Source organism: Miscanthus floridulus, chromosome 15 (assembly GCF_019320115.1).
Source record: "Miscanthus floridulus cultivar M001 chromosome 15, ASM1932011v1, whole genome shotgun sequence".
NCBI classification, from domain to species: Eukaryota; Viridiplantae; Streptophyta; class Magnoliopsida; order Poales; family Poaceae; genus Miscanthus; species Miscanthus floridulus.
In genome coordinates this window covers 18,463,576-18,479,000 of record NC_089594.1, presented here as the reverse complement: position 1 = coordinate 18,479,000, position 15,425 = coordinate 18,463,576, and the positions used below count along the sequence as shown (strand labels likewise).

General features: G+C 43.4%; 1 long non-coding RNA gene across 1 annotated transcript; it reads left to right on the top strand.

The window, feature by feature from the left end:
* Positions 1-10,374: 10,374 nt before the first annotated feature.
* LOC136506650 (uncharacterized) lies at positions 10,375-12,250 on the top strand. The gene is made up of 4 exons (XR_010771686.1): positions 10,375-10,500; positions 10,829-10,885; positions 11,520-11,583; positions 11,996-12,250. It is a non-coding gene; the product is annotated as an uncharacterized lncRNA (long non-coding RNA).
* The last annotated feature ends 3,175 nt before the right edge of the window (positions 12,251-15,425 follow it).

Genomic DNA, 15,425 nt, shown 5'->3' with positions numbered 1-15,425 from the left:
CAAGTTCAAGTGATGATTGGAAATCATTTGGTAGAAAGAAAAGGACTTAAACAAGTAGAAAGAAAAGGACTTAAAGAATGAATCAAGGTTACTTATCAAGTTAATTCCATCACTTGGATCAATCAATCAAGTTATTTTAAGTGAGTGGCAAGAATGGTTCTTGAAGAGAGGTCACTTCTCCCTAGTGTAGGGGCTTGCCGCCTATATGTAGGTAAACCAAGTGTGGTACTTGGAAGGCTAACATGGAAGTGGTGATCCGAGGAACTTTTGAGATGCTTAGTTGAAGCAACAAGAAGGATTGATCAAGAAAAGCAAACAACACCCAAAAGAGTGCTAATCTTGATATTTCAAGTGGTATTCTCACATTGATGCTCTCATGCAAGCATTGATCAAAAGATGAAGCAAGCCAACCACAACAAGAAAGTGCACTTGATCATATGTGGTATTCAAAATGGTATCTATTGGTCTTCACCAAACTTATAATTGGACTTCACATTGCTATTGGAGTAATGAATTCAAATCTATATAACTGTCCTCTACTCCTACATAGCAAAGGTATCATTGTAACGTGCATGATCATTTCATCCCTTACTAGTATGCGGTTAGTGCATATAGTACATGCTTCATAGGATCATGCATAACAAATGAAATGTTTACATTCATAACCTACCACTATTGCTTGAATGATTAATTGATCTAGTGGTTAGTGTATGAATTTGTTCATGAACTAGTGAACCAAGTACTTGATTTAATTTGGATTGCTAAACAAGTGACAAGTACAACATTGATAAGATAACCCTTGCAAGAGGTGTGATGAAGCTTGTCATTGGTTCAAATTGGACTTGTAAGCTTAGGCAAATCAGTTTAGTTCAAGTCAACCATAGAAGCTCAGGATAGTGATAAGAGTACAAGCACAAGACAACAATGCAAATGGATATCTAACTCACTCTAGCTTGATAGTGTTCATCCGATTGAGTGAGTGAGCGATTCAAGTGCGATTTCATCATGAGGTTGCATCGAGTGGCACTAGGTGGTCGTCCTGCAAGCCGGTGGTGCTTGTTACTCTTGGAGGTTGCCACCTCCTAGACAACTTAGTGGTGGTCTCCGTCGAAGCTCGCAAGAAGCTTGTGCGGTGCTCCGGAGAAGAGCTTTGTGAGGGGCATTGTTCTCGCCCCGCGGGAGGTGCTAAGAGCAACTCTAGTAAAGCGTGTCATTGAGCTACCCTCACTTTCGGGGTAGGTTCTTGCGGCGCCCAACGTGCGGGCTTGGCGGGTGATGCCAATTAGCCACCGAACCACCAAGTGAGCGGTCGACACAACGGGGACTAGCGTGTTGGCAAGCACGTGAACCCCGGGAGAAAAATCACCGTGTCAACTTTGTTCTTCCCATTGGTTTGCAATCCCCTTACACAAGCTTGTAATTACTTTCACATACATTGTGCTTGTGTAGTTGCTCTTGTAATTAGTTATCTTGTGTAGCTCACTAGTTACCGTCTTGCTTGTGTAGCATAAGAAGTAGCTCCCTTGCGTGGCTAATTTGGTTTGTGTAACCTTGTTAGTCACATTACTTAGTTTGTATAGCTAAGTATTTGTGCTCTCTAATTTGGCATTGGTTGCCTTGTTATTGAGCATTGCTAGTGAGCGTAGTTGGCTTTGTGCTTTTGCTTACTAGCATGTGTAGGAGCTCCACGTTGCTTAAAATACTAGTGGCATAGGTTTGTGTGACCTTGCACCTAGAATTGGATAGGTGAGCTCTAGCATCTTAGTTGCTTAATTAGAATCTTTGCAAGGTGCTAGAGAACATAGAAAGAGAGGTGTAGTCTTGGCTAGACCAATTGTCTTAATTCCGCAATTATTTCGGTTAGCCGGTGTGATTAGTTTTAGAAATGACTATTCACCCCCTCTAGTCGCCATCTCGACCTTACAGCAGCCCTGGCCCTCTTCCCCTTAGCTCTTCCCTGAATGGGCCAGCTCCCTCTCCCTCTCCCTCTCCTTCAGATGGCGTGCGCCCCATGGCCTCTGTCCCTTAAATACCGAGCATGCGCCGCCTCTTCCTAACCCTAGAGCCTCTAGCCGCCCTCGCTCAAGCCCCAGCCGTGCGCCGCGCCGTCGAACCCTAGCCCGCCACCATCGAGCGCATCTCATCGCTGCCATGCCTCACCGTTGTCACTAGCTGCTCTCTGGTCTTTGCGTGGAGGTAAGAAAGCGGACGGTACCGTGCTATGGCCCCCTCTTGCTCTCTGCTAGCTTCGCGCCGCCATCAAATCAACGCCGGCTGCCAAATTGAGCCACCGCGCCCACTCTTGCTGCCTTGGTTTCAATCGATACCCTAGATGGATCCGTCGTGTTCCCCTCTCACTCGCTGTGCTATTCCTATGTCAAAATATGGTCCCTACCCCCATAAGCCTTGCGCTGGCGAGCACCTCATCATTAGTCATGGCTGACCACCGCGCCGACTGCTCTGTTCCAGCTGGCTGATCCCCATCTTCCTCCTTTCTATTCTACACCATCTAGATCTGAATCAACGGTCCAGATCCAATGTTGACCCGAGTCAATACTGGTCAACAGAGTTAGCTCGCCAATTTTGCACAAGAGACCCTCTGTTTTCCTTAAATCATCCCGACATCCACCTCTATTCAAAAATATTTAGAAAGAAGTCCCTATTTCTTCTGTTTTCATCCCTGCCTTTTCATGGAATTGAACCCGCAGTCCTTGGCTGGTTTAAAATTGGATTTTATTTATTTTAAATTTGAAAATCAAAGTTCCATCTATTTACAAAATTGCCACTATCTTCATTAAGCCATATCTTCTTCGTTTTAACTCCGATTTGACCCATTCAAGTTGCGTTAGATTTGTAACGATGTAATCTATGTATTAGTAACAATGTTTCCAATGTCAAGAACTCTAGAATTTCATGGTTTAAATCCTAGCTTGAATAATGATTATGCAATTGGATTTTTATAATTAAAAGTAACTTAGGGTTTTTCACCTCTGTCTTTTGTAAATAAAATAAGATTAATCTTATGTTGGTTTTCTAATACAAATATAATTTGGATTAAAACAATTTAGATAATTTTTCTGAATAATCTTATATATGTGTTATAATTAAAATAAATGAAGCCTATAGTTTTCTTTTTAAATCTATCGGTAGTTATATCTTTTTCACCGTAGCTCCGATTAGCGTGCTTTTCACATTTGTGTGTTCGTAGCAACGCGTAGATTAGCTTTCAAACCTTTTTACTTGTTGTTCTATATGATTGGTGTATTTTTCTAATATAGCTATGTTTGAATGCTATGCATGTTTGTTCATATGCTTGTGTGGTGCTTTATGATCATGTCCAGTCGGTGAGTCTTACGTGGTGATCAAGAAGCAGTTCTTTGGAGGCTACTAATCAGAAGAAGGATCTAAGTTTAAGGCAAGTATAGCATGGGACCATCCTTGATTCCTAATAACATTTAATATCACTTAATTCATATTGCATGTGTCTGCCTTGTTGCCACTAAGGATATCCTACTTATTTGATATCTTGTACCTTGACACCATGGGTGATTTGCTTTGGGTAGCATTATGCTAGTGCTCAAGATAAATAACCATGATCTTGTAACTTGACTAATGGTATATGCAATAAATGTTTAAAAGATGCTTTTTAGCAACATGGTAACAGGGGGCTGGAGTATTTTTGGCTACTTTCCAAAGGACTTATCTATAAATGATCATCTGGGACTTATAGTATAACCATGAGGGCTACATGGCTCTGGCTTTAGTTAAGTATGAGGACCTTTTCTAGCTTGTTAGAGGTTACCTTTATGGCGCAAGAGGGGCTCTGATTTGTATGATCTCTACCTGCCAAGAGAGTGCACTTTGGTTTATTTGTCTTTTTGTTAGTCACTCCTTGGAGGGGAGCTCATGCTTATTGATGGGGAAACCTAGCGGCCCTAACTTGTTAGACGAACCTTTGAAAGACTTCATAGTGAACCCTGCCGACCTTCCTTGGAAGTAGGTCAAGAGGTTGGCCGCCTCAGGCAAAAGGGTAAATCACGACTCATGGATAAAGATGTGCAACCACTGCAGAGTGTAAAACTGTTATAACAGCCGTGCTCACGGTCACGAGCGGCCTTGGACTCCTTATTGAATAGATGATGAACACTGATAATACTGAAGATAAAGATGCTCACTAATGATTATTTTTTTTGCTATACATTAATCTTGTTTACCTGATTATGTGGTTATTTGGGGCTATTGCTGAACTTGTTGCTACTCAATGGTTAAAAGATGACTTACTAAAAGCTAACCACACTAAACCAGTGTCAGCCTTTTGAGCTTCATAACCCCAAATTATATCTGCTGAGTACGATATGTACTTACGCTTGCTTTACTTTTCAATACTTTGGAAAAATCTCGGATGGGTACCAGATTGCTAGAGTTTGGAGAAGTTAGGCTTGTGATCAACCAGTCAGTTGTCCTTGTGGATTTGGAGTCTTCACCTAAAGAACGGAGTTGTCTTTCCGTTGTCTATACTCTGAGGTTATATTCTTTATACTAATACACTATGTATTAAGCATTGTCTTTTGATATTACCTCTATTTGTAGCTATATGTGAGATTTGACATCCTGGGCTCACATATGGTGTGTATCTAGTTTTGTCCTTAAAACCGGGTGCTACAGAGATTGTGTAGACTAGACGGGTAGGTAATCCTTACCTATTCTATAGTTTTGCTTCTCATTTCACATAATGTTCTCCAAGATTTGCATTATTGTCCTTCCGATAAAAGTGAGATGAAAGGAAAGTACAAGAAGGTCAAAGATGTAAAAATCAAGGAAGATCTTCAGATCATCAATCACCATAGGTATGCCTTAAAGAACACCTAAACAATCAAGGATTTGACCATTGGGGAGCCTAAGACATGTGATTGGGATAGATGCTCTTTTGATGATTGATCTTGGACACGGAAATGTGGAATGATGTTGATCCCAAGGCTAGGATCATTGCAGATTTCTCCATTAATGCCCATTACTTGACAGAATATTCTCCTTACATGAGTGGGCATTTTAGCGACTTCCCTTGAAGCTTCGGCCTTGTCCAACCATTCTTTACTTACAACGGCACATGAACTCTTGATATGCTCTAGCCATTGTTGTTGCTCTTCTTGGTCAGATTTATGGCCTTCATGACTCCCATGCCTTGGGTGTCTTAGTGGATTCCCAGAGTCAATGATAGGATCATCATAAGACTCAGGAGGAGGGGGATCATCGGGGTGAAGGATGGGTTTAGAGGTAGATTCAGACGAGATGTCGAATGCTAGCATAGAAGGGGAGAGGATAGAAATAGCTTCTAAACATCTTGGTTCTCCTTCCATGGGCTCACTTGACATTCCACCCTTGGATTTTTTCCAATGTCCCACATAGGAATTTGAGGTATGAGACAATGTTAATTTGGGAGGCTTTTGAAGAGATCCCTTCTTGAGAGGATTTGAATTATGTTTCCCTGAAGGTCTCTTTTGGAGATGAGAGTTCAAGGTGTTCCTAAAATCAGCATTAAAGAAAAGGTCATCCTCGATTTCAAAAGGGAACTCCAAAGGTCGAATCTCTTCTTCCTTTGGAGAATTTGGGGTTTGGGGTATTGGTGGTTCAGGATTCATAGCTAAATCTTGGGATTGGATTGGTGGTGATTTGGCTATCGAAACTTTCTCTTCTTGCTTGGGAGATGATTCATCTTCTTCCTCGGAGAGTTCATCATGAATGCAAGTGTAAGAAGTGTTGTCAAGAATTTTATCAAGGATAGTCCTTGCTTCACTAGCAGACAAATGAAGGAAAGCTCCTCTAGAGGCTATCAAGATTGATTGATTGATTAACTTGGTTATATATAAGAGCTAGAACAAAAAGAGTTGGATGTTGCGCGCATGCACTATCAGTGCTTGCTCAAGTGCCATTCTGCCAACCTGGACAACGACGACTCGTAGATGACCTGGTGGTGAACCATTGGGAAGCCACGTGTATGTATATATATATAGAGAGAGAGAACTATTGTTGTGCAGCAGGCTATAGAATAACTTATTCTGTGGCCACTTTGAGTTCCGATAATTACTATGCTAATTTATGAGATTATAGTAACTCTTTATTAAATGATTTATTATAACGTTATCATAAAAATCCCCATGTGTTATAGTAACTAAACTATTGTAAATATATATTCACTTTATCGTACATTAATATATAAAATTATCCTAAATAGAGGTGGCTATAGAATAAGCTGGCTACTGAATATACTTATATATATATATATATATATATATATATATATATATATATAATGGACCAATCCAAATTACACCGGGTCCACCCAACATTGTGTCTCTCGCTGAGAGAGTCCAACCATTGTACACTCAGAAAAATGCATCCCGCAATTCGTCTTCATTAAAATCAAGGGCTCAAAGACACTCCTCGAAAGCTTGGACACAATCATGTGGCCAGGATTGTTCTAGGCTTCAAACGCGGCTTCAAACCCCGCACGCGCTCCACCGATCTAGGCTTCAACACATCTCACCCTCTGTCCTAGACCCAAATTTTTTATCAACTGCAATGCAAATTTGGCGAATCCGCGGCTCCACGCGCTGGCCCTCCTATCGCATCGTCTTCCCGATACCTCAGGCAAGTAGCGACAGCTACAAGAAAACCCTAGCTGCCGCCGCACTCTAGGCTGGCACACCGTGTCTGGCTCCGCGCCCCCCTGCCCTGCTCCTTGGCTAGGGGTGCGGTGGTGCCGCCTCTTCGGCTCTTCCCATGGTGGATCGTGCCAGCCGCGACACTCCATCCCTCCCTCCGGTTGTGACAGTGGTGACGGGCCCCACCCCTCTCGGCCGCGACGGCGGTGCCCTCGCCCTCCCGACAGTGAAGGTGGCGTCCCCCACGGCGGATCGAGCGAGCCACAACACCCCTCCCCTCCCTCCCTCCTGTAGTGACAGCGGCAACGGGCCACACCCCTCTCAGTCGCGACGGTGGCACCGTCGCCCTCCCAACCGTGATGGCGGCGCCCCATTCCAACGACAGTGACGGTGGTGTCCTCCACCCATGACGGCATCAACTAAGACCGCTACTGCGGTGGCCCTAAATCATCGGCATCGCAAGGTTTAATGCTCGAGTCGGCTGACTGGACCATGCTCACAGATCGGAGCCTACCACGTGCCTAGAGTCTGCAGGTCCGGTGCCATTGCTAGTGCCTATGTCTTCCCTGCGTAGCTTGTCATCTGTGGCGAGGAAGTAAGAGAAGGTCAAGATGAACCGGACGAGGGAGGGAAGGTCGTATTGCACCGCAACATCAAGGGTTTCATGATCTAGGGTGTTGACCCATCGGCACCGGCAAAGTTTAAGAAGGCGCTAGGCGCTTTCTAGACGCTGAACCCTAACCTAGCGTCTAGGCTAGCCTAGGCCAACCTAGGTGTTTTTCTAGGTGTTTTGCCAATTTAGCACACAACATATATATATATATATATATTATATAGCAGAAATGTTGAGTAAATTAGTTAAATAGAACCAAAGAGTAGCTGAATACAGTATATAAAAGAGAGGGCAGTAGACATACCTTAGTGGTTTACTGGCTTAGGCTCAATAATCAATAGACAACTTGTTCTTAGTTCCTACAGCAAGGATCGACAGCTTGTAAATACTCAATAGACAGCAAGCAGTTCATCAAAAAATAGAAAATAGCAAGTTGACATTTATCTGAATGATTTCAGCCATCTCTCATCCATGAACATACCATATCAGCAGCTAGTAATTACAAATTTTGAAGCACAAACAAGTGGGCAGGCATTCAGTATGCAATAGCCTATACATACATTTAGATTTCAATGAGTTCAGTGAACATTCAGGCAATACATACAGGTAGAAAATCAGCTATAACAATCAGTCACACATCCTACATTCTGGCATTCAGAGTAACATTCAGGCATTCATGCATTCAGATTAGGCATTCGGAGTAGTCATTCAGAGCATTCAGGCATTCAGAGTTCAAATTCAGTATTCAGGCAATCACAGATACATGTAGATTCAATATTCAGATTTAGTATTCAGCTTCAGAGCAGGGGAGAGGAGCAGGGGAGGGGAGCAGCGAGCAGGGGAGGGGATTGACCTTGGGGTTGCCGCTTAGGGAGGACCAGAGGACACCGTCGGGGAGGGATGTGCCTGCGGGAGGGGTGCGCCGACAGGAAGACGAGACCAGTGGGGAGGAGCTTCGAGGAGGGGAGCTGTGCGACCGGCGGGGAGGCGATTCCAGGCGGGGAGGAGCTTAGGGACGGGGAGGAGCGCGGCCTACGGATCCACCTGCCCGGCGCCAGTGGGGAGGAGTGCGGCCGGCAGGAGCAGCTTCCCGGCGGGGTCGCAGAGTTGCAGGCGGAGGCGGGTGAGCGGCAACGGCCGTCTGAGAGCAGGAGAAGCACGAAGCAGGAAGGCGTGCGTCCTTTTCCCCCCTTCTCCCTCTTATCCTTCCTGCGCGAGGCTTCTTTTCCCGCGCCCGAAGCCAGCTGCGCGCGCTTCCGTGGGGGCAGAAAATTTTGCGCGCTCGCCAGCGGCGTCCGCCTGCACGCTGTCTAGAGCGCCTGCGCGCCGCTAAATCGCCGCCGAGGCGCTACGCCCGCCTAGCAGTCCGCCTACCCCCGTAGGCCAGGCGAAGCCCATCGCCTCCCGATTAGTCGCGCCTAGGCGCGGCCAAAGCGTCGCCTTTTTTAACTTTGGGCACCGGCAAGGGCGGCACCTTGATCTGGGGCACCAAGTTCACCGACGAGTTAAGCGAGTCCCTCAAGGTTGGTGATTTGGTCGATTGGTTCCTTAATTGATTGGTTGGTCAATTGAATCCTCTGAAAATGAATGACTGAATAAGCCGTCGCTTACTGAATACTGATGAAATGAAACACAAAGAGGGAATACTGAATGCACGGGCAGATAAACTCAATGACAATCGAATCCTCGAATGGCACTGTCCTTCTCATTCGTCAGTGCCTTTATCTTTCTCTGTTTTAGTATAATCAGGCTTTAAGCTATCAAATAAAACTGGAATCGTATGCTTTTGGTGCATAAAAGGCATTTACGTTTTTCGGTTCATAGAAATGTTCGGGCCATAGATCCTGAGCCTGCCACTTGCCACTCATCCACGGATGTGTTGTTGCAGTATTCTGCAGGATGCTTGGAAAGCGGGCGCGGAGCGGTGGTGCCCTCGTAAGACATCGTGAGCACGCAGCGTATGAGCCATCCAGCAAGCGATGGTGTGCAGGCAATGTGCAGATGGGTGGCTAGAGTGGTGCTGGAACAAATTTTGCAGCATTTGTCCAACATATAAAGGTTCCATGACTCGACTTGTCTTATGGACTGTGTAAGTGAAACTGATTTCAAGCATTAACATCAACACCTCCTCTTTTTCTGATTGCTTCAGTGTCGTGACAAATGAATTCAAAAGCTTGGCTTTGCATTACAAATAGTCACTAGGAGTATAATTATCCAGGCATCTAGCATTTGATGTTTGGGTGGAGAGGTTTGGAGACCCCTTGTTCCACAGGCATGTTGCAGGTACTGAACCATCTATGTTAAAGAAAGCTTTCAAGTTTATCCCAAGTACTTACAAATCATTTTTTCTTACATTTTCACATTTGATGTACACAATTCACTTCTTGTTTATTGGTTTATACTTATGTAGTTATGTTATGAATCTTGAGACATGAAAGAGTTGTGTCATCTTGTTGACTGCAGGACTGCTCCAAGGATATTGTAGTAAATGTGAAGGATTCCAGTTAGTTTCTCTCCTTTGCAAAGGTCGTCACCCTACGTGAAAAACAGTTTGTAGCAACGTGGCTTTTTTTATAGGCGGCTGGCATTGGAGCAGCGCCTACAGTGGCGTGCTCGGGCTCCAGCATAGCAGCCGCCCCTACAAATAGCACAGTAGGGGCGGCTGGTAATACGAGCCGCCCCAACAAATTCACCAGTGAGCCACATCGCTAGAATTCCCTTCCATGGCCACCGTTCGTCCACGTCGTCCGAAAATCCCCGACCACAAAAATATCTCCTATCTCTCCCCCTCCTCATCGCAAAAAAAACTCCCATCCTCTCCCACTCTCGCTCTCTCATGAGGCGCGGCTGCGCCTCCCGCGACCGCCGCCTACGTCGGTCCCGCTCTCGCCGCCTCCGCCACCGTCGTCCCTCCCTCTCCCTCTCCCTCTCTCCTGACGTGGCGGCGTGCTGGCCCCCTCCTCCGTCTCAGCTTTCACCTTCCCCCCCCCCCCTCTCTCTCTCGATGCCGTGGCGCGCCGGCCAACGAACTGCGCGGGCGGGACGGCGGCGCACGGGCGCTAACGAGCCATCACAGGTGGCCGTTGCCGTGGCTGCCACCACGACACGGCTTCCTCCCACCGGTCCGCGTGCGCTCCTGGGCTCGACAAAACGTCGAAACCCTAGGTGTCTATGTTCGACGCCTCCGTCTACGTGTGGCCTCTTCCTCGGCGGCCAGATCTGGAGGTACCTTACCCTCTTCTTCCCCTTCTGTTGTTAATTGGGTTTCGAATATTTGTAAGCTGGTTCACCTATGCTCATACCTGATATACTTCTCTGTCGTTTTTATTTTGATAAACTTACTCCATGGTAGCTTGAGTGACACCGAAGTTTAAAGTTTCTGATTGATAGTAAAATCAGAAGCAAAAAAAGGAAACTATTGATGGGGACGCAGCTGGATTCAAAATGGGGCTATGCTCGTGGGTGGATTGATCTTAGTTATCTAGTATGTATTCTTAGTAAACTAATGCTTGCGTTGTTCTGATCCTCTATGGGGTTGTCTTCGTGTTTGCAGGATGGGACACATGTGCACACCTGCTTAGGCGCATGGTGTTATTGAATAATAACTATGGTATTATTCTGATTTTTAGAAGACAACCATGGTCTAAATGTTTTTTCCTATACTCATCATTCTTTTGGAAATATATTTTCCATAGTTAATTAGCTATATATGTTTATAACTCTTATTAAAAAAAAGGGCGTACCCAGTGTAGAGAGCTCCCACTCTGTGCGGGGTCTAGGAAAGGGTGTCAGTGGCAAACCTTACCCTCGCCTGTGTAATGCGAGGAGACCGCGACTCGAACCCGGGACCTTCCGGTCACAGGCGGTAAGACTCTACCGCTTGCACCAGGCACGCCGTAATTAGCTATATATGTTTATAACTCTTATAGCTTAGCAAAATAGTATAGTGGTGGTGCATGCTATATTTATCCCAAATATTTCCAATATGTACCATCCCCACCTCCGTAAATGTATTAGGTTCTCTGTCTTTTGGATTGGGACAGACAGAGTACTTGAGAGCCTTGTCATATGTGGTTCTAAGCCTACCACCATGTATGAACTTTTATTTAGCCTTGCCAACTGTTGTGGGCTCTCACTAATGAATATTTTTTCATATATATAGCTGTTGCCATATGTATGAACTTCTATTTAGCTTTGTCAGCTGATGTGAGCACTGACCTTAACTATTTGTTGCCCCATTGCAGGTTCGAGGTCCTGAGCTTCTGAACAAAGGAGAGGGGTTCGACTAAGTTCAGAGATAGCATTTTGGTCAGTTCTTGTGGCTCCTCTTGCTTGCTTGTGCAGTATTTGCACATTCTTCCCACTCCCATGAAACATAATGTATTTGATTGAGTATGACAGGTTGCCACAGCTTCATGTAGCGCATGTCTGCTAGCTAGGTTTAGGGAAAACTAATTCTTGAATATTTTTATATTGCACTAATCATGTTCCTTAATGGCATGTTTATTGAGAGATAATAGTTATGTACTGTCTCAGTCTTATTATTTCATACTAACAATCAGACCGGCCACCAATGGTGCATGTCATTTTATTTTGTTGATTTAGGGACAAAAGAAAATTGGTTTTGAAACTGAATTCGTTTGCATTTTGTTGTTGCATCCTTAGTCTGACTAAAATTACCCACCTAAACTGCCTCATCTCCTTTTTGTATCATTTTCAGTTTAATGACAGCATACAACAGCCAAAAAGATGTCATGGCTCTTTAATCATTGAAATAGCACATGTATGTACTCTGCTTGGCTCTTTAATCATTGAAATATATATGTGTTTTTCAGTTTAGGATCTCCTGGAATCTTTGTTTTTCAGTTGCAACTTTTAATCTTACTATTTTCTTCCTTGTTTCTTGATTCATCCATTAGACTGCAACATCCAAATCTGCTATCCTGATTAATGTTTTTATTCTAATGTCATGCTTTATTTTTTTATCTGGATCATGATTTATTCTAATGTTATGCTTTATCCTGTTGTCGCGTGAATGAGTACATGCATAGAATAGTGGTTCCTCTTTTTTGGTCCTGCATTTCTTGCATAGTTCATTTTCATTGCTTTCTAGCATTGTTTTAATTGGAGAACCTTGATGTACTTGTTTATTTCTTTTTATATGTGCTTTCCAAGGCCTGGTGCAATCATGCCATTAGGGAGTTGCTTATGTTTCTTGTCCCTTGCAGATTTTCCTCACTTTGATGTGGAGCTTTCTTACAGATCTCAGGGCTCTAGGTCCTATAGTGGTCAATGACTCGGTCAGTGCCCAGTGCTTTCTTAGGGATCTAATTTATGTCATTATTGGCTAACTGTTAGAATAGTGGTCCATTTTTTGTTGCTATATACAGATGTATTATTGTGTCGTGCACAAATGTTTATCAGTGGTTTAACAAATATAATGCTTGAGCTGACATCTCCTATCCTATTTCAAGTATGGAGTGAAGTGGTTGGATCCAATATATTTTTGCACATGTCATACGAATTTTGATGTAATACAACCCTTCGATATTGGCATTTAGTGTTTCAGGACATGTGAAAATAGCTTCAGGGTTAGTTAATAATCTTGGTAGATTGAAAGATTGTTAGAACTTCCCTATATGAGACAGCTCAAATATCTATGCACATGATACTATTTTAAAATCCGGCCAGCAATGGATTGTTTTACTACTCTTTGAAATGATACTTATATAATCGACTCTGTGAATTGAACTCGAGCTATGCTATGTTTTCAGAAATCCTGCCTTACACTATGACTATAACTTGCTTTCTTGCAGATTGAAGAGATGATATACCTGGACTCTGTGAATTGAACTCTATGTCAGTGACCATAATGGTGAAATGGAAAGCCATACCTTCCAGTTTCCTGTTGGTTTACATATTGGTTAGGGAGCAGTGTAAATACTTGTAACGTTTACTTAGGTAGAAATCTATATATATATATATATATATATATATATATATATATATATATATATATATATATATGTTCAGGTCGAATTTGAATTATAAATTTGAATTTTTTTGGCGGAAAAATGTCCCCTACAAACAGGTATTATAGGGACAGCTGGTACTACGTCCGTCCCTACAAATCGATTTTGTAGCCCTACAAATCGATTTGTAGGAGCGGTCTGGAAACCGTCCCTACAAATGCATAATTTGTAGAGACGGTATGGTAGGGGCGGCTGGCCGAGCTGTCTCTACAAACCATCGCCAGCCGCCCCTACAAATGCTTATTGTAGTAGTGTCAAACAGCTTGAGAGTGCCGCCACTAGAATTTAAAAAGAGAAGAAAGTAAGACATAACGTGTATGCCACTCAGATGTGTTACTTTCAAATTAAAACTTGAACATCTCATTTCTAAAATTTAGTTGCTGCAAGCTGAAAACCGGAGCCTAAAGACAAAGCAGTACAATCTGAAAGGAAGGGAGATCAACAATCAGTTGATGATGGCCGCAGTCGGAGGAGGATCTCGTGCTCAAGGAGCAGCTGGAGCTCTACGTCGTGCAGGCGCAGAACGCGGATCCCGGCGTGCAGAAGCTCGCGCTCGAGAGCATGCACTTTATTAATCAATCTTGTAAGTTTGTTGGACCCAAATGTTTGGGTGGTACATATTTCGCAATTTGCGGAAGGCACTAAAATTAATTGCAGGGTTTACTTTTCTTAGGGAATCTTCCATATTATAAATTGCAATAACAGAGCAACTTTTTTTGTCAAATTCGGAAGCCTTCTATACCGATTTCATGCAAATATAGCCATATTTGTAGCCTTTTTCTTTTAAAGCTACCACCAGAGCTGGCAATTTAGAAAACAATAATTATAAACCTATAAATCATGATTGGATGCTTGTTAGAATGTATTATTGAGTTCATGATTTGAAATAATTTAGGAAGAAGAGAGGATAAAGGATGAACGTTGGCACTTGGCAGATCGTCGGCAAGAAAAAGCACCATAGAAGACCACCTGGTATGCCTTCTCCTGCATTCAAGAACTGATTGGATCTCTGCTTCCTAGTCACATACCGTGATTGTTAACTACACAATTCTCCTCTTTTTTCATTTGTGTTGCACGCCTGGATGTTTCGAAGATCCATCTTTGCTGGTGTCAACGGTTCGTCTTTGCTGGGGAACTCCATGTTGGTGGATGGATTTGGTAGGTGGGATAACTGTAGCAGGTGTGGATCATGTGATTTACATCCCATCTGGTTTCTTTGCTTGTTCAATGGTTCTGGAGATTTGCTTCACAAACCTACTCTAGGCTCCTGTTTTCTCCAGAATTTTTGGTTTTGGGGATTCAAAAATTTCTTGACGCAAATTCACGTATACATTGTGATTGTCCATTTCGTGTCACTGCGAATTTTACTAGAACTCTTCTTGTAACATTGCAGTAGGGCTATGCATCATATATCATGTATCAAAAGCCTTGAATTGGTGGTTGCAGGACGAAGATTTGGATCACATGTTGAGCGACATGACGAAGCCCAAGTGGCAAGACAGCGGTGGGTCGAGATCTTCAGCTCGGGTCATCACAAGGGATACGGCGAGGAGAGGCATGACGCATGAGATGGAGGGCCAGTGGTAGCGATCTTATACAGGTATAATCTGAATGACTGACATGGAAACAATGTTCCACAAGCTCACTGATTGATTTCCTTGTCAGTCATTGTCATCATTAACTAAGACACCAACTGCCAGTACTAAACTGTAGGTAATTCAGAGGATTTAATGCCCTCAACATTTCTTTGATTTTGCTCTTTATATTTTTTAAACTTGTAATCAGCATAATGTAAATACAGATGCTCTTTATTGGTTACATCGTTGCAGAATTGTAAAGTTGTACATTCGACTTGCTGTTATGCTAATCTGAGCTGGTTCAACTTGTTGTCCGCTAATTATGGCATAAAAATTAGAATTTTGACTCTCATGATAGCAAATGGGAAATGACCAGTTCAACTTACTGTTTGTTATAAAATTAGAATTTTGCCTCATGACAACAAATGGGAAATTTCTGGAAGAGGTCAACAGTAAAGTATTGTTCAGAAAAAAAAGTCAAGATCCAATACATTGACCTCTTCTAGAAATTTCCCATTTGTTATCATGAGGCAAAATTCTA